Here is a 19,858-nt window from a genome sequence, read left to right as displayed (position 1 = left end):
ACAGTATGTTTCCACAAACTTGTCCATCTCCTCTAGGTTATCCAGTTTGGTTCCATATAGTTTTTCATAATATTCTCGTATGATATTCTGTATTTCTATTTTGTTTGTTGTAATTTCTCCATTTTCCTTTCTTATTTTGCTAATTTGTGCTCTCTCTTTTTTCTTCTTTGTGAGTTTGGCCAGAGGTTTGTCGATTTTATTTACTTTTTCAAAAAACCAGCTTTTGGTTTGGTTGATTTTTTCTATGGTCTTGTTAATCTCTATTGTATTTAATTCCTCTCTGATCTTTATTATTTCCTTCCTTCTGCTGCTTTTTGGGGCTTTTTGTTCTTCTTTTTCTAATTCATTCAGGTGGTGGGTTAAATTGTTTATTTGAGATTGTTCTTCTTTTTTGAGGAAGGCCTGTATCGCTATAAACTTCCCTCTTAGCACTGCCTTTGCTGTGTCCCATAGGTTTTGAGTGGTTGTGCTTTCATTATCATTTGTCTCAAGGTATTTTTTAATTTCAGCTTTGATTTCCTCATTGATCCATTGTTTTTTCAATAACATATTGTTTAATCTCCATGCTTTCCTTTTTTTCTCTTTTGTTTCTCTGTTGTTGATTTCCAGTTTCATGGCATTGTGGTCAGTAAAGATGCTTGAGATAATTTCTATCTTCTTAAAATTGTTGAGGTTTCTTTTGTGCCCAAGTACATGATCGATCCTGGAAAATGTTCCATGTGCACTTGAAAAGAATGTATATCCTATTTTTGGGGGGTGTAATGTTCTGAAAATATCCACCAAATCTAGTTTTTCTATTGTAGTATTTAATTTCTCTGTTGCCTTGTTTATTTTCTGTCTGGAAGATCTGTCTAGTGATGTTAATGCAGTGTTAAAATCTCCAACTATGATTGTATTCCCATCAATATCCCCCTTTATCTCTGTTAGTAATTCTTGTATGTACTTAGGTGCTCCTATATTGGGGGCATATATATTAACGAGTGTAATATCCTCATCTTGTATCACTCCTTTAATCATTATAAAATGTCCTTCTTTATCTTTCTTTATGGCCTTTGTTTTAAAGTCTATTTTGTCTGAAATCAGTACTGCAACATCTGCTTTTTTGGCTTTTCCATTTGCATGGAATATCCTTTTCCATCCTTTCACTCTCAATCTATATGTGTCCTTCTCCCTAAAGTGGGTTTCTTGTATGCAGCATATTGAAGGTTCTTGCTTTATTATCCAGTCTGCCACTCTGTGTCTTTTGACTGGAGCATTTAGTCCATTAACATTTACAGTAATTAATGATAGATGTGTGTTTATTGCCATTTTGAACTTATCTTTGCAGTTGAATTGGTATATCCTCTTTGTTCCTTTCTTCTTCCTTTTGTGGTTTGGTAATTTTCCTTTGTATTATCATGGATTTTATTTAATTTTTGTGACTCATTTGTAAATTTTTGGCTTGTAGTTACCCTTTTTTGTAAATCTATCAACCCATTACTATAACTGTTTTTATTAAACTGATAGTAACATAATCTCAAACCCATCCTACTGTTAAAAAAATTTAAAAAAGAAAGAAAAAAATATTCTATATTTCCCTGCCTCCCTCTCCCACTCTCAGTAATTTGTATGTCTTCTTTTATAATTTCATGTTTACTTTATTTGTAATTCATGAGTTATCACCTTTCCAGTTGTGTGTTTCTCATTTCTGTAGCATCCTGCTGCTTTTCTATTTAGAATAGCCCTTTCAATATTTCTTTTAGCATGGGTTTAGTGTTGCTAAACTCCTGCAGCTTTTTTTTGTCTGTGAAACTCTTTATTTCTCCTTCTATCCTCAAGGATAGCCTTGCTGGATAAAGGATCCTAGGCTGCATCTTTTTTTCATTCAGGGCTTTGAATATATCTTGCCACTCCCTTCTGGCCTGTAGTGTTTGTGTAGAGAAATCAGCTGAGAGCCTTATGGGGGTTCCCTTGTAACTTACTCTTTGCTTTTCTCTTGCTGCCTTTAGAATCATTTCGTTATCCTTGACTCCGGCCATCTTGATTATGATATGTCTTGGTGTGGGTCTATTTGGGTTCTTCCTGTTTGGGACCCTCTGAGCTTCCTGTACTTGGATATCTGATTCCTTCTTTAAGTTTGGGAAGTTTTCAGTCATGATTTCTTCAAAAACCTTTTCAATCCCCTTTGATCTTTCTTCTCCTTCTGGGACCCCTATTATGCGAAGATTGGGACGCTTTATATTATCCCATAGGTCCCTTGTGCTATTTTCATTATTTTTTATTTGCTTCTCTTGTACTTCTTCTGAATGGGTGCTTTCCACTGCCCTGTCTTCTAGATCACTAATTCGTTCCTCTGCATTATCTAGTCGGCTTTGCACAGCTATTAGATCATTCCTCATCTCTGTCAATGAGTTTACCCATTCTACTTGGCTCTTCTTTATAGCTTCAATTTCATTTTTGACATATTTTATATCTCTAAACACTATCTCTTTCAATTCCTTCAGCAATTCGATCACTCCTTTTTTGAAATCTTGATCTAGTAGGCTATCGATGTCTATTTCGTTGATCTTTCTTTCAGGGGATTTCTCTTGTTCTTTTAATTGGGAAAGGTTTTTCTGCTTCTTCATCTTGCTCGTACCTCTTTGGCACTGTGGTTTATGGAGTATCAGTTGTTTATTTTGGTCCTTAAGGATTTTATCTATCTGATGCCTATTTAGGAATAGAACTTAGGAAAAAAAGAAAAAAAAATAAGAGAGAGAGAAAGAATTTTAAAAGAAGGGAGAAAGAGGGTTTGAAAACAGTGTATAATGAATAATAGAAGAGTGAGTTGAAGCAGAGTATTAATCGGGTTGAGACGTCCTTTTAAAACCTTTACAAAAAAGGGGGGGGGGAGATGAATAGATGTATTTGAAACCTGTGTCTAATCAATAGCAGGACATCAAAACCCAAGAGAAATAGAAATGAATTAAGAAGTAAAAATTAAGAGAGTAATAGAAAATAGAACAGGTAAAAACAGATTTAAAAAAAAGGGGGGGGGGGGTTTGTCGGTGTTCTCCTGGAGTCTGTTTTTAATGTGAAGTCTTTCTGTCTTTGTCCTGTTTTGGAAGCTCAGCTTGCTGTTTTCAGAGGCCCTCCGTTGGCGCCCTCTTCTGTGCTGCTCCCAGCACCTGTCGGCAAGCAGATCGCGCCTCCTCCTAACACTGGGTCAGGTGCAGCTCTCTGCTGTGGGCGGGCGGGTCGCTGCCCCTCCGGATGCCGCAGTCAGATGTTGCAGACTGACCGGGTAAGAGGGCGGGTCATGCCCCCTCCCAGCACCTCGGTCAGGGGCTGTGTTCCTGCCCGAAAGGCGGGGGGCCGCTCTCCCTCTACCTGCGCCGCCGTAGCTCCGCTCTCTGTGCGGCTGCGCGCTCCGCCCTGGTCGGCGCTCCTCCGGTGGGCTCGGGGAAGACCGAGGGACAGCCCTGTCCCTGCTCCGAGCCAAAACCCAGCTCCTTGTTTGTCTTTGTGGAGCAAGTTCTCTGAGGGACCAGGATGGAAGGATCCTATCTGCCCCGGGCTGCAGGCCAGTCTCAGTCTGGCCTTTGAGGCTGCTAAGCCCTTCGGTGCGGATGCAGGTTTCGCCCCCGCCCCCGCCTGGGTGCTCAGCGCTGGGGGATATGGCGGCTGTGCCTGAGCCCCACCTCTCTTCCCCTGAAAACTTTCCGCGGGTGTTCAGAGATGGGGGTGTGCACCCTTCCCCCGAGAGCACATCAACCTTGCTGTTTTATGGAGGGCCCAGGTTGTTCTGCCCTGTGCACCCACAGCCACGGCGCGCAGCCCCTTGCGTTCCCCCGGGGCTGCCTCCGTGCAGCCACTTCCATCCTCCGCCCGGCTTGTGCAGCCTGGCCCTGCCCGCCGCTGCCGGCCCGCGTCTCAGGCTGGGTGTCGGGGGGACGCTCTGTGCCCGTTTAACTTAGTTCTGTTAGTCAAGGGGTGCTCTGTACAGATCCGAGCCTCGGAAGCTCCCCCTCCATCCCGCTGGCCTCTCAGTTGGAGAGGGGAGACCCAGCGAGCGAGCGCCAGTCCTCCTTTGCCGCTCCCTCCCCGCGGGACCCGTCCCGCGCTGCTTTGCCTTTTGTTCTTTCTTTTTTCCTTTTCTCCTACCAGATTTTTGGCGTCTTTATCTTTTGAAGAGGGCGATGTTCTGTCGGAGTTCTGCAGATGCTCTGGTTGGCTGAGTGGGTCTGTAGATGTGGGTCTTGGTGTATTTGTGGGAGAGGGTGACCTGCAAGCGTCCTTCTACTCCGCCATCTTCTCCGTCTCTCCTCCACCCAGGTTTGCTCCTCTTCCTGTGTTCTCTGTATCAGAGGATGAAACTATCATCTACCCAGTTACACAAGCCAGTCACCTAGGGATCATCCTTGACACATCATTCTTCTCATGTCCTCATCACTCCTCATCCACTTTCTCTCCAAAATGTATCTCAAACACATGCACTCTGTCCTTCTCCAGAGCCAGCTCCCTAGTCTTGCTACCATCACCTCTTGCTTTTGCCTGGACAATAGCCACTCCTTTCTAACTGGTTTCTCAGTATCCACTCTTCCCATCCTTTCAGCTCATGCTCCAGTTCAAGCGATTGTTTTGAAAGGCAAAGATGTTCATGTTAAAACACACACACACACACACACACACATACACACACGCACACACACACACACAAAACAGCACTTTCCTCCATTAACAGCTCAGTAACTTCCCTTTTCTCTTACAAAAATAAAAATTTAACAAAGCCTATGAACTACTGCATGTTCTGGTCCTATCCTACCTCTCCAAACTCATCTTATTTCCACTCTACCACTTACTGACTCTAACCTCGGATAGGTTACTTCTCTGTGCCTTAGTTTTTCCATCTGTGAAATGGGAATAATAATAGCATCTTCCACTTAGGATTGTTGTGAGGATCAGTGTAAAGTACTTAATCTTACTAGTAGTACACAACATTGTAAATCAACTAAACTTCAGCAAAAAAGAAAGAAGATAGAAAAAAACCTTACTAGTAGTTACTGTACAGTTAGCTCTCATTAGTGTGTCTTAGCTCTTTCAATTGCTCTGATGTTTTTTTCTCAAAGGTGTCATAGTTCCTTCCATCATAGGACCTCTGTATGGCCTGCAAAGCCTAAAATACTTACTCTCTGGCCCTATACTTGGCCCTTCAGTGTACAGAAGTTTACTGACACCTGACCTAGGCAATTGATTTACTTTTCTTATTACTATTAAGTGAATAGGTAACTATTAGAAAATACATATATTTTAGGGTTGGAGTGGGAAAAAAATCAATACCTAAGAAATTTGATAATTTAAGGCCATACTGGAAAAGTACATGTATTGACTATTCTCTCAGTATAAAAATAACTTTGATGTTCAGATTTTAATCATTATCAGCATAGGGATAATGTGTAGGGTGGTGAGAGGACACGTTCCGTGGACAGGCTGCAGTTAGGAAAAAAGACCTCTGTTTCTTTAACCATAAGACTAAGGACGGAAACCTTAGAGTCAAGTTCAGCTTACTCCTTCCTTCTTCATGTCTACCCTGCCCACGGTGTCTTTAGCTGCCAGAGGACGGCCAGGCAACCAGCTGCTACTTTGCACACTAGGCTAAAATAAGCAGGGACTTAATGTGAGAAGGAGGGTTAAAAAGTGTCAGTGAGCAAACTGACTGACTTATGACTAATACTTGGCAGAATCAGCAAGAGGATACTGGACTGCGGATGGATTACCTCAGCCCTGAACAGAAAGGCATGCATGATAATGGAGCCAGGCAAAATGTCAAAGAAAAAAAAATATTTTTTAACAGCTAAACAACAAAGAAATAAGGAATTTTCCCTAGTGTCTCTAGAGTTGGACATTGTGATTAAAGTTGCCCTTCACCAAAGAAAGCAAATAACTTAGGATTTTGCAGGAAGTTAAGAATTTCAAGAGGAAGGAAAACTGTACAGGAAGACTAGCCAACAGGTCAAGGAAGGCAGCTGTGAGAATTTTCACGTTTTGGACACTGCTATTTTTGTTTAAGCAAGAAGAGAAACTTCTTTGCTCACTGTTAGTAACAGTGAAGCCCTAGACCCGAAAAGAGAACAATCCTCTTTCCCTGTGCACCATGCATTCTGCTGGATCTGTTCAGTCAGCGGTCAGGTAGGGATGGGGTGCTGGTTCTCACCGAGGCACTGGGCATCCTCTGTAGCAAAGTAGACAGAAATCCTGCCTTCATGGAGCATGCAGTTGGGCAGGAGAAGAGGACATCATAAACCCTGGAAATCAGTATATTCTGTAATACTCAGAGGCTGAGAGATGCGATGGAAAAAACAGAGCAGAGAGGGAGTGGTGGTGAAGGGGTGAGTCTAACCTTAAATCATGTGGTCAGGAGAGGCCACTCGGAGAACGTGGCACATGAAGAAAGACTTGAAGGAGGTGAGACTTAAGCCCCGTGCATGTCAGGGATGAGGACTCCAGGCAGAGGGACCGAGAGCGCAAAGGTTCTGAGATGATGGGTGCCTGGCATTCTGAAGAGACTGTAAGGAGTCCCGGTGGGTCCAGGAGAACAAGCAAGGAAGCATTTAGGAATGAGATTGGAGCGTCGAGGGGCTGCTGCCTAGATTGTAGAGCCTCATAGGCTTTGGCTTTTACTTTGGGTGAAATGGGTAAAATCCTCTTCTTTAAAGTGGAGATTTGAGATCTAAGCTCTGAAATCCACTCTGAAGCCTCCACATCTTCTGCCACTCTGTTTTGCCCCTGATCATCCCCACCTCCTCCGGAATATCACTGTAACACCAGGGCCAAGATTAGGGTTGAGAGAAGCTTGTGCCTCCCCTGTGAAATTTAAGAGGCGCCCAAACTCTTAGTAGTTACTGATTTTCCTTTTGCCTCAGTCTCTGATGTGGTACAGAGCACCACTGTTACTGATCCCATCTTTATGTAAATTTTGCTATTTCGTGCATCATGGGTTTGGGGCATTAATTTTGATTTCTAAAGATACTGCATTAAAATATGATTTGATTGGCTGAGTGTTTTGGGCACCCCTTCCCCTTAAATGTTGTGCCCAAGGCGAGTGCCCCACTTACCTCATCCTAATCCCCACCCTGACGCTTTCTCTTCTCCCAGTCTCCCCGGCATCGGTCTGCAGTGGCCTGGACAGTAAAGACTGCAGCCTTTTCAGGCAGTAGCCTCTGTTGCACTCTGTCCCTGGGATACAAAAGCAGCCATAGACAGCAAACAAGTGAGACTGACGATGTTGCAGCAAATCTTTATTAATAGACACTGAAGTTTGAATTTCATATAATTTCCATGTGTCATGAAATATTATTCTTCCTTAGATTTTTCTTTCCCCCAATCATTTGAAAATGTACAATGATTCTCTCAGCTCACAGGCTATACAAACACGGGGCAGACCAGGTGGGAAGCCTTGATCAGAAGGGTCGATGGCCTGAGGACACTCTTTCAGAAGTACTGTTCTCTCACCCCTTGTGGTTGCTAAGATGGCTCCAGGTTACTACATCCCAGACAAATGTTCAGGGCCTCTCTGTTTGGCCCATGTTTTCTATTGAATCTTCCTCTCCTCCCCCAATACACACTCTGTGTGGGACCAGACTCACTGTTCTCTAAACACACTGGGTTCATTGTTTGCTACCGGCTTTTGACTGTTGCTTTTTGTGTCTCAGATCAGCCCTCCCTTCTCTCTCCAGCATCCCTGCAAGGTCACATTTCTTTTCTGACTCCAGCAACCAGGAGTGGCATCCTTTCTTCCTCTGAACTCTGTCCACAGTTGTCAGTATGTGTGCGTATTGTGTTCCAGATGAAATTCCTCATTCTCTGTAAATCCTTCGGAGTGCCTAGTCCGGAGCTGAGAATATGGTGGAGGCTTGGTACTCAGGAACTTATCTCCTCTTAAAATCAACCTTCAAATAGTCAATGGGACTGCTGACATTCTTAGGACGTGCCCTCTGAATCTGAGGGGGAGGGTAATCATTTTGATGCAAAGATAATGATCTATGCTCTCTTGCTCCTTTGCCTTGTGATTTGCGGCATTTGGGGGTCATGCGATTTCTAAGATTATTATCCAAGTGCCTTTGAATGTACTTCCATCATACCTCCTACTTTTTCCTGATTCACCAATTTACTGAATGAAACCCTCGGGGTAAATGGAGACCTGTTTGACTGCTTTCAGTTAATAGAAGAGGAGAAACGTACAGTCATTTATTAAACACCTACTTAAATTGTAAGTGGTCTGCTAGGGATTCTGCATAAGGCAGGAATGTTCTTCCCGATTTTCAGATGAGGAGGTGGAGGTTCAGAAAAGTTCAGTAACTCATATGAGTCCAAGTGGTGGGAATAAAATGAAACACTCAGGAGGTAACTGTGAAGGAATTTATAGAAGTTTAACCTCACTGGTTAGACTGAGGCATCACCTGTCTTTCTGTACTTGCCTCATCTCTGTATCGCAGCCTTTCACCCTCGCTCCTACCAAACTCTCTAATATTCACGATGCATTTGTGAGATAACGTGTAAAGCTCATGGCAGAGTCTACACATGACACTCACTCCAAAGGTGTTCTGTTTTCTTCCTCTCTAAACCCCTTCCACTTCTATCCCCCAACCTCTACAGACCTCTTTAAAATTGAATGGCTATTTAAATTGTAATTTGTACTATGATTTACCAAATTACGTTAAGGTGGAAAATCAGAAGCATAAACATTTAAATGTATGAGCTCCAAAGCATGTAACCTAGGACCCAATATTTGTGGTAGATGTTCTGCAAATTCTTGTTGAGCTAAACTGGCATGGGAGAAGCTTCTTTAGATGTATATATAAGATAATCAGGTCCCACATTTGACTGAAATTCTGGTGCTCCTGTGTTTCATTCTTTTCAATGGTTCCCCATTGCTTAATAGAATTCATTTTGAGGGGCCTGGCCTCCTAAACCTACCATGGCCTCCTATCTTCCCATCTGGTTATCTTTTCTTCCATATCCATTCCAGGCCCCAAGGCAGATTGGCCTAGTCAACCTCCTCTGACAGAAAGGTTTAAAGATCTTTTGCATTTTGTCTTTAAAACATGAATATTATTTACAAAACCACGTTGTGCATCTCACATTACCTGTGCTTCTTTGCTCATGCCAATTCTCCATCTCAGATTCCTTTGCATCCCTTTCTGTAAGCTGAAATTCCCCACATTCTTTATGGTACTCTGCAGTGGCAACATCCTCCGTGAAACTCACCCTGCTCTCCTTGGCCAAAATGATTCTTTCTCTGAGTGCCTGTAACACTTTGTGTCCTCCCAACCTTGAGACTCTTCACAGGTAGCCTTTACTGTAACTGCTAGTGTATGTATCTCATCTGATCCGTGAGATTTAATCATCTTGAGGCAGAAATTCCATGCAGTTTCTCAAGTGGTGCCTTGTATAAGTGTGGTACTCAGTAAATGAAAATTAAGTGAATGAATGGAAAGTGAACACAAAAAGTGTAGGGAGTCACTTTCCCCTTTTAGGGAAAGGATTTTGAACTACTCTATCAACTATTTATAGGAATACTTCCTTAAATAGAGAGTGGGTTTTTTTTTTTTTTTCCCCTCATTCTCCAGGAAACAATTTCTTTTTGATAGAGTGTGAAATTTGGAAGGAAATATTTTAAAATTCTACTTGGGAGATGAGAAAATGAGAAAAAGTGTCAACATGTTCATTACTGGAAGTGTTAGGATAAAGCAAAGTTACACTATTGTATTGTCAGCTCACCTACCACAAGAATATTTTAGTTAGTAACATGACACCTAAAAGAGAAGAAAGTGATGAGTAAGTAATAATGAGGCCCCTGCTTCAAACGTGTGAGTCTTAGAAGAAATAATTCTCAGCTTCTAATATAACAACCTAGGGAGGCACAAATCTACTTCTTTTTTCTTTTTTCTTTTTTCTTTTTCTACAAACCTAAAAATTTAAAGTAAACTGAACTCTGATCACAAGATGGGCAGCAGTGGGTTTATATATATATATATATTTTTTTTTTAATTTACTTATTTATTTTTTTCCAGTTTTATGGAGATACAGTTGACATATAGCACTGCATAAATTGAACATATATTGCATAATGATTTGACTTATATACATCATGAGGTGATTATCAGAATAAGTTAAGGTTAGTGAGCATCCATCATTGCATATAGACAAAAAATTAAAGAAATTTAATTTTAGATTATATACAAAATTTGGAAATTTAATTTTGGCCTCCCCTAAATTTTTTTTCTTGTGCTTAGAGCTCTTAGGATTTATTCCATTAAGAGTTTTCAAATATAACATACTGCACTGTTAATTATATTTAACACATTGTACATGTTGTAAATAAGTACATATCTAGTACTTATTTATCTGATAACTGGAAGTTTGTACCCTTTGACTGCCTTCCTCCAGTTCTCCCTTGCCCACTCACTGCCTCTGATAACTACAAATCTGACCTCTTTTTTTCATGAGTTTGTCTATTTGTTTGTTTTTGAAGTACAACTGACCTACACCACTGTTAGTTCCTGTTATACAACATAGTGACTCAATGTTTCTATACATTTCAAACTGATCACCACAATAAGACTAGTTAGAATATGTCACCATATAAAGATATTACATAGTTTTTGACTATAGTCCCCACACTGCACATTTCATACCAGTGACTCATTTATTTTGCAACTGAAAGTTTGTACCTCTTCATCTCTGTCATCTATTTCTTTCCTCCTCATCCTTCACCTCTGGTAACCATCTGTTTGTTCTCTGTATCTATAACTCTATTTCTGTTTTATGTTTTTCCATTTATTTTGTTTTTTTAGACTTCACATGTAAGTGAAACCATACGGTATTTTTCTTTATCTCTCTGATTTATTTCATGTAGTGTAATACCCTCTAGGTCCATCTGTATAGTCATAAATGGCAAGATTTCATTCTTTTTTATGGTTGAGTAAATATTCCATTGTATTCCAATATACCACATCTTCTTTATCCACTCATCTACTGATGAGTACTTTGGTTGCCTCCACATGTTGGCTATTGCAAATCATGCTGCAGTGAACAGAGAAGTGCATATATCTTTTTAAATTAGTAATTTTGTTTTCTTCAGAAAAATACCCAGGAGTGGATTGGTTGGATCACTTGGTAGTTCTAGTTTTCATTCTTTGCGATACCACCATACTGTTTTCCATAGTGGCTGTGCCAATTTACATTCCCGCCAACAGTGCACAGGGGTTCCCTTCTTTCCACATTCTTACTAGCACTTGCTATTTGTTGTCTTTTGGATAATAACCATTCTGATAGGCGTGAGGTGATATCTCATTGTGGTTTAGTTTGCATTTTCCTGATAATTAGTGACATTGAGCATCTTTTCATGTGCCTATAAGTCATCTGTATGTCTTCCTTGGGAAATGTCTATTCAGATCCTCTGCCCATTTTTTAATTGGGTTGTTTGGTTCTTTTTTTGATGTTGAGTTGCATGTGTATATTTTGGATATTAACCCTGTATCAGATATATTATTTGCAAATATCTTCTCCCATTCACTAGGTTGTCTTTTTGTTTTGTAGATGTGCAAACTTTAGGGTTTAATTAGGTCCCACTTGCTTATTTTTGCTTTTGTTTCCTTTGCCTTAGGGGATGGATTCAAAAAAATATTGCTACAATTTATGTCAAAGAATATTCTGCCTATGTTTTTCTCTAAGAGTTTTACACTTACGCAGTCTCACATCGAGATCTTTAATCAACTTTGAATCTATTTTTGCATATGGTGTTAGAGAATGTTCTAATTTCATTCTTTCACAAGTAGCTGTCCAGTTTCCCCAGCACCATTTATTGAAGAGACTGTCTTTCCTCCATCATACATTCTTGCCTCCTTTGTCATAGATTAATTGACTATAAATGTGTGGGTTTATTTCTGGGCTCTCTATCCAGCTCTATTGACCTATGTGTCTGTTTTTGTGCCAATATCACACTGTTTGGATTACTATAGCTTTATAGTATAGTCTGAAGTCGGGGAGTGTGATTCCCTCAGCTCTGTTCTTTCTCACAATTGTTTTGCCTATTCAGGGTCTGTGTTTCCATACAAATTTTAAAATTATTTGTTCTAGTTTGTGAAAAATACCATTAACATTTTGATAGAGATTGCATTGAATCTGTAGATTGCTTTGGGTAGTATGGTCATTTTAGCAATATTAACTCTTCCAGTTCATGAACACAGTGTATCTTTTCATCTGTTTGTGTTGTCTTCAGCTTCTTTCATCAGTATCTTATTTTCCGAGTACAGGTCTTTTACCACCTTAGTTAGATTTATTCTTAGATATTTTATTCTTTTTGATGCACTGGTAAATGGGATTGTTTTCTTAATTCCTCTTTCTGATAGTTCATTATTAGTGTATAGAAATGCAACAAATTTCTGTATATTAATTTTGCATCCTGCAACTTTACCAGATTGCTTGATGAACTCTAGTAGTTTTTTGGTGGTGGTGTTAGGGTTTTCTATTTATAGAATCATGCCATCTGCAAGCAGTGATAGTTTTTTTCTTCCTTTTCATTGTGGATGCCTTTTATTTCTTTTTCTTTTTTTGATTGCTGTGGCTTGGACTTCCAAAGCTATGTTGAATAAAAGTGGCCAGAGTGGGCATCCTTGTCTTGTTCCTGATCTTGGAGGAAATGCTTTCAGCTTTTCACTATTAAATATGTTGTTCACTGTGGGCTTGTCATGTATGGCCTTTATTATAATGAGGTGTGTTCCCTCTATACCCACTTTGTTGAAAGTTTTTTTATCATATATGGATGTTGAATTTTGTCAAAAGGTTTTTCTGCATCTATTGAGATGATGATATGATTTTTATTTTTCAATGTGTTAATGTGTTATATCACATTGATTAATTTGCAGATACTGCACCGTCCTTAAATAGGTTAAATTCCACTTGATCAAGGTGTATAATCCCTTTAATGTATTGTTTTTGTTAAGGACCTTTGCTTCTATGTTCATCAGTGTTATTGGCCTGTAATTTTCTTTTCTTTCTTTCTTTCTTTTTTTTCTTTCTTTTTTTTTTTTTTTTTGGTGGTATCTTTGTCTGGTTTTAGTATCAGGGTGATGCTGGCCTCATAAAATGAGTTTGGAAGTATTCCTTCTTCTGCAATTTTTGAAATAGTTTGAAAAAGTTTGTTAACACTTCTAAAAATGTTTGATAGAATTCACCATGAAGCCATCTGGTCCTGGACTTTTGTTTGTTGGGAGTATATTAAATTATGGACCAGTTGCATTGCTGGTAATTGGTCTTTTTATATTTTCTATTTCTTCCTGGTTCAGTCTTTAAAGACTGTACATTTCTAGCAATTTGTCCATTTCTTCCAGGTTATCCATTTTATTGGCATATAATTGGTCATAATAATTTATTATGATCCTTTGTATTTCTATGATGTTAGTTCTAACTCCTCTTTTTCATTTCTGATTTTATTGATTTGGGTCCTCTCTCTTTTTTTCTTGATGATTCTAGCTAAATGTTTATCAGTTTTGTTTATCTTTTCAAAGAACCAGTTCTTAGTTTCATTGGTTTTTCCTATTTTTTAAAAATCTCCATTTCATTTATGATCTTTATGTTTTCTTTCCTTCTACTGTCTTTGGGTTTTGTGTGTTCTTTTTCTAGTCTTTAGGTGTAAGGTTAGGTTGTTATTTGAGATTTTTCTTGTTTCCTGAGGTACACCTATGTCACTACAAACTTCCCTCTTAGGACTGCTTTTGCTGCATCCCATGGAATAAACATGTATCCTTTCCATTTGTCTCCAGGCATTTTGATTTCTTCTTTGATTTTGTCAGTGACCCATTGGTTGTTTCATAGCTTATTGCTTAGTCTCCACATGTTTGTGTTCTTTCAAGTTTTTTTCTTGTAGGTGATTTCTAGTCTCATATCCTTGTGGTCAAAAAAGATGCTTGATAATATTTCAGTTTCCTTAAATTTACTGAGGCTTGTTTTGTGGCCTAGCATGTGATCTGTCCTGGAAAACGTTCCCTGTGTACTTGAAAAGAATATGTATTCTGTTTTTGGATGGAATGTCTTATATGTCAATGAAGTCCATTTGGTCTAATGTATCATGTAAGGCCAGTGTTTCCTTATTGATTTTCTGTCTGGATGGTCTGTCCATTGATGAAAGTGGGATATTAAAATTCTCTACTGTTATTATGTTACAGTCAATTTCTCCCTCTATGTCTGTTAACATTTGCTTTATGAATTTAGGTGCTCCTATGTTAGGTGCTTGTGTATTTATAATTGTTGTATTTCTTCTTGGATTGTTCCCTTGATCGTTACGTAATGTTCTTATTTGTCTCTTATAACACCCTTTGTTTTAAAGTCTTTCTTGTCTGATATAAATATTGCTACCCTGATTTTCTTTTGATTTCCGTTTGCATGGAATACATTTTTCTTCACTTTCAGTCCCTGTGTGTCTTTAGATCTGAAGTGAGTCTCTTGTAGGCAGCATATTTGTGGGTCTTGTTTTTGTATCCATTCAGCCACTCTGTGTCTTTTGACTGGAGTGTTTAGTCCATTTACACTTAAGGTAATTGATATGTATGTACTTACTGACATTTTGTTAATTATTTTTGTAGTTCTTTTTTGTTCCTATCTTCTTCTTTTGTTCTCTTATCTTGTGATTTGATATCTATCTTTAGTGTTATGTTTGGATTCCTCTCTTTGTGTGTGTCTGTGTGTGTATCTATTATAGATTTTTGTTTTGTGGTTACCCTGAGGTTTATATATAGCAGTCTATATTTATATCTGATTATTTTAAGTTGCTGATTTCTTAATTTCTAACTCATTTTCACAACCCTGCATTTTTACTCTCCTCCCCTCATGATTACTGTTCTTGACACCATATTTTACTGAATTTCTATATTCTGATTTGACTTTTCCTTCCTATTATAAACTAGTGATGGTTAAGAACACAAGAATGAAAAAAATTCTTATAAAACTTCATGACACAGTGATGAACTCTCCTGGTGAACTCTATAATGGGAACAGCCTTCTATTTTGACTTGAATACCTTGCTTTGTCCTTCTCCTCCAACTTTTCATTGTAGTTCCCATATTGGCACAGGGCTATGGAGAGTGGCAAGGAAGAAAATGTCTGAGAAATGGAGTATTCACCAGAAAAGCAACAGTTGAAAGGAGAGATGGAGATGGTTAAATGATAAACTTAAGATCTCTGCTCACTCACTAGCACAGAGGCTAGAGAATAAGTTTAGATAAGTTCTAGAAAATAAATGTTTTTGCATAGTCTGAGTTATTAAAGCCTGCCATCAGTGCCAGCATCATAATTTGGTGGGCCCAGTGCAAAATGAAAATTCAGAGCCACTTGTTTGAAAAGTATAAAAAAGAGTAGTTAAAGGTACTAAAATATAAAGCTTTTCTTTTCTTCCACATTCCCTTCCCCCCCATCTTTTCTTTTCAAGGGAAAAAAAAATTTTTGAGGAACTTCATACTGCACATTTTCAGAGAGAATCACATAAGAAAGTAAAATATTATTCTCCCTTCATCCTGAAAATAAATAAGAAAGGCATACATTTTTTTAAAAAATCATGACACTCAGAAGTTTACCACCAGCATCCAAAATGAACAAAAGAGAAAAAAAAAAAAAAAAAAAAAAGCGTTTACTATGTAGTTTAGATTTCTTTGGCTGAGGAGGGGTCTCCCCATATGGTATTAATATTTCTTCTTTCAATTCATATTACCAAAACAGTAAAAACCAGGAAAAAATATAAACCTAGTGGTTGCTGTAACTGGGGAGGTTGCTCTCTTGTTCTGTGCAGGCACTCCTGGGATGTCAGCTTGCTGGGAAAAATTTGCTGACATTTTCTTTTTGTAGTTGTTTGTTTTGTAAAGAATAATAGTAAACATTCTAATGTTCACATGCTGGTAATTAGCCTTCTAATTTATTGCTTAGATGCTTGTTTGGTGTGAGTAAGGTCATCTTCCACCATCTCTTTTTCAATTTGTAATGGTGTTTTTATTTGCTATTTAATGTTGTTTTAAGTAAAAAATAGAATTTTAAATTACTAGCATGAATTTTACCATTCATCTTTACATTGTGCAATACTGGTATTAAATACAAATAGAAGCATTTAATTTGTGTGCAGAAATCATCTGAATTACACAATTTCTATTTTGTAGCTCTTATATGCCTGTGTATTTCATCCTTATCAGAACAGTGGAAACACTGCCAGAACTAACTCAACTGTTTTATTCCACTTCTTGATTCCTGCATGTTCTACCAACATTCTAATTTTGGTGTAATTACAAGGAAAGACTGAAAGGAAAAGGAATTATGGGTTGCCCTATCTTTCTTTTTCTTTCTATATGGTCATGCTCAGCGTAAGTGGTTGCCTAACACTCAGAACTAACGGGAGTAAGAAATGATATGGTAGGGTTTCTTGCTCCTTTGTGTTTCTTAGAATGCCACTGCCTTCTTTCTGTGCTGGAAGCCAACTTCTGGTTCAGACAGGAAGTATGGCCTCTAGGGGCTGTCAGTGTCCTGCTTACTCAGTTGTAGAGGTAACCTGCATACCTTATACTAGCTTTGAGGCTCATTGAAGTCCCACACATCATGGATCCAATGGGATTTTGTACTCATGGGGCACCTTGAACAGGTTGGCAAGAAATAGACATATGGCATGTATCTCCCCTGTTCACACCCATACTGCAGTGTTAACGTCAGACTTCACTTACAAAACACAAGATAAAGTTAAGAATTTTAAGACAGAACATTAAACGAGATGTAGGGCCTTCTGAGAACAGGACACTGTGCAACCGACTACACTGGTCACACACCCACGAAGCTGCCCTGCTTGCCATGTATGTTGGGACCAGACATCTTAAATTCTTTGCTGGTTGTGGAGAGACTGCTCGTTGCCACTTAATAATCCCCCCTCCACACTGCTTCCTTGGTAATAGAATGCAAATTTTATTTGGAGTTAGGAAGGTGCTCAGCTAAAAACTACATTTTCTAGCATCTTATGCAGCTGCCTATAAACAGATTTTAGTTAATCAGATGTATGCAGAAGTGTTGAATGGGATTTAAGGGATAGCAGCTTCATTCCTCCTTTTTAGCTGCTTGGAATAGAGTTGTCATAGCTAGAACTCCAGCAGTCATCTTGGATCATGAGGTGACCTTGAAGATGGAAGTCAGGTTCTCAAATGAAACACAGAGAAGGTGACTGAGTCCCTGAAAAACCATGGAGCTGCCACACGAGCCCTTGGCAGCTTATCTCAGGACTTTTTCTGTGTGACAGAAATAAACTTGTATCTTGTTAAATCATTATTATTTGGCAGTTTTATTATATGCAGGCAAAACTAATCCTAACTTACAGGGAAAGCTTCATTAGTTCAGATAGGTTAACAAATTAAGTTAAGCAGTGTTTTTTTTTATATTAAAAATTATTTTAATTCTTCGGTTTTTATGTTCACTTTAACTTACACTTTTTTGTTCTGGTCTATATGTGTTCTTTTTTTTTTTTAAGTATAGTCAGTTTATAATGTTTTAATTTCTGGCATACAGCATAGTGATTCAGCTATACATATATTTTCCTTTTCATTATAGGCTATTGCAAGGTATTGAATATAGTTCTCTGTGCTATATAGTAAGACCTTGTCATTTGTCTATTTTATATATAAAGTCAAGCAGTGTTTAAATACAAACCTTGGGCAGTCCTCAGTTTGTTGCTGGATAACATGTTTAGAAGCCCTTGCTTTGAGTGTCTACCATTTCTAAGATTCAGAAGCACTTTTCCTCTTTCTTCCCAGTTGAGGACCATGTTCTGGAGCTCTGAGAGTGCAGGTAAACTCCAGATAAATGCAGTGTTATCATGTAATGTGTTATGACAGTGGTACAGCAATATTATAATGTCAGTGTATCATTTTGTAATTTTCCTAAGTAATTTAAATACCAATATGAGCATGGGAAAAAAATCATAAACGTCCATGTGGATAATTATAAGATTACCTATAGAAAAGAGATGTCAACCATTAATCAGTCGTCCATAGAAAACAGATCAAGTTGTTGCTGAAAAGTAGCGAGATCAGGTTGGCTAATACTGCCATCTAGAGTTAAAATTCCAAACTACCACTTCTTGTCTCCAAGGAGCCTGAAGGTGGAGGTGTGAGCAGGTGGCTGCTCCTCCCACTGACTTGTACTGGCCACCCTAACTGTCTTGTCCATTTATGAAGAGTCACTAGATGACATCTGCCAGGGATCCTCCTGGAGGCATCAGGGATGGAAGCTGTGGTGTAATCATAAACCAAGCTAATACAGGGAGTGTGGTCCCTTTTCCATTTGTCGGATCTAAGGGCTGCCCTGGCTGGCTAAGTAGCACGGAGATGGGTTTGAACTCAGAAGCATGGAGGTTAAGCAGAAGCAGGTCTAGGAAGAGGATGGCAGAGGAAAGCAATGGAAATGCAAACGCCCCCCCTTCTCAGATGTCTTTCCCGTTGATCCTCAAGGATTGACCTCAGACCCGTTTCCTCTCCTCCTAACTGGTTTATTCTGCTTTGCTCAGCCCCATGTGCTCCATGACGACCTTTGTAAGCTCATCCTCTCTCTCACCCCCTTTCTAACATCCGATCTCGCCTCGCTTGGAGTCAGTGCTGTTTGGTGGAAAGAAGGTAGAGAAGGAGGCACAGTTTGAATCCAGTCTCCCGTTTATCTTATTGTTTATCTTGAGCAAGTCACTACGATTTGAGACTTCAGTTATTCATATCTCTATGGGATACATAATATGGACCTTACAGGGTAGCTGCCAAGCTTAAATGGGGAAATGTATTGTGAAAGAAACTGGCGTGTGGTAGGTAGTTAGGAAATTTTATTTTCTTTGCCTTTTGTCATTCCCACGTCCTCCATAAAGCACTGTTAGGGAAAGTTAGTTAAAAAAAAAAAAAAAAGAAAGAAAGAAAAATAGGCTATTAGTATGAGATATAAGGTATAAATAATTTTCAAAGTTTGATTTTTAAAGATACAGTGACAATCAATGTCTATTGCTTTTGTTTTGTAACCTGTATGTTCTTTGAGAAAGGGAAGTGCATCAGATATGGCTGTATCGGTGGAAAGAAAAACCATGGGCTCTTCTACTTACTGATCTGTAATTCAAGACCAGTCACTGTCACCTCTCTGAGCCTAAATTCTTCCCCCGTGGGACAGGGACAGTGTTCCTCTCCCGCCTCCTTACTCTGTGCTTACGAGGACACGGCAGGTAAAACAGCTGGAAGGATTTTGTAAAGTCAAAGGAAATACTAATGTAAATAATAATTATTACATTTCGTTGGCTCCTTGTTATACCCATAGTGGACATTCAGTAAATATTTTAAAAAGAATTAACCATGAATTTTCCCTAATTAATTCACGTTATAGTCATGGAGGGCCTGTTAAGTGTCAGCCGCTGTATTTAGCATGTATTGTGTGACAGACATTTTGCTAGGATTTGGTGAGACTGCAAAGATGATTAAGGTTCCTCCTGGAACTGGTTGGTCAAAGATGAAATAATGTAGCAACACAGAGTAAAATGTGTTCCCTGTTGGGGAGTGTCTGTGTACTAAGGGCATCATTTGTTGTAGGAACCCAGGAAAGAGTAACACACCGTGGAGTCCAAGAAGCACTTCACGGAGATGAGGCGCTTGAGGCATACGTATTTTTGTAAATAGAAATAGAAATGGAGAAAAAGAAATTCCTCTTCTCAGAATGACACAGAATGAACCAAGGTATGGATTTGGGGGAAAAAAATAGGAAAAAGTTGTTTTTATGACAGACTGTGTGTGTGTGTGTGTGTGTGTGTGTGTGTGTGTAAGAGAAGGAGAGAGATGCTTGTAATTGTTGGTGA

At 39.0% G+C, this 19,858-nt stretch overlaps 1 protein-coding gene across 4 annotated transcripts in view; it reads left to right on the top strand.

Moving 5' to 3' along the window:
- Nucleotides 1–19,858, top strand: part of HERC6 (HECT and RLD domain containing E3 ubiquitin protein ligase family member 6) — a 103,640-nt gene that overhangs the window by 35,555 nt on the left and 48,227 nt on the right. For all 4 annotated transcript variants that reach the window (XM_032498214.1, XM_032498209.1, XM_032498212.1 and 1 more), the window contains one exon: nt 19,596–19,739. The gene's annotated coding sequence lies outside the window, so the exon portion shown is untranslated. The remainder of the gene's footprint in view (nt 1–19,595; nt 19,740–19,858) is intronic.

The sequence above is a fragment of the Camelus ferus genome, chromosome 2 (genome assembly GCF_009834535.1).
Source record: "Camelus ferus isolate YT-003-E chromosome 2, BCGSAC_Cfer_1.0, whole genome shotgun sequence".
NCBI lineage: Eukaryota > Metazoa > Chordata > Mammalia > Artiodactyla > Camelidae > Camelus > Camelus ferus.
The sequence above is the reverse complement of the archived record's forward strand: the minus strand, read 5'-3'. Positions and strand labels throughout refer to the sequence as shown.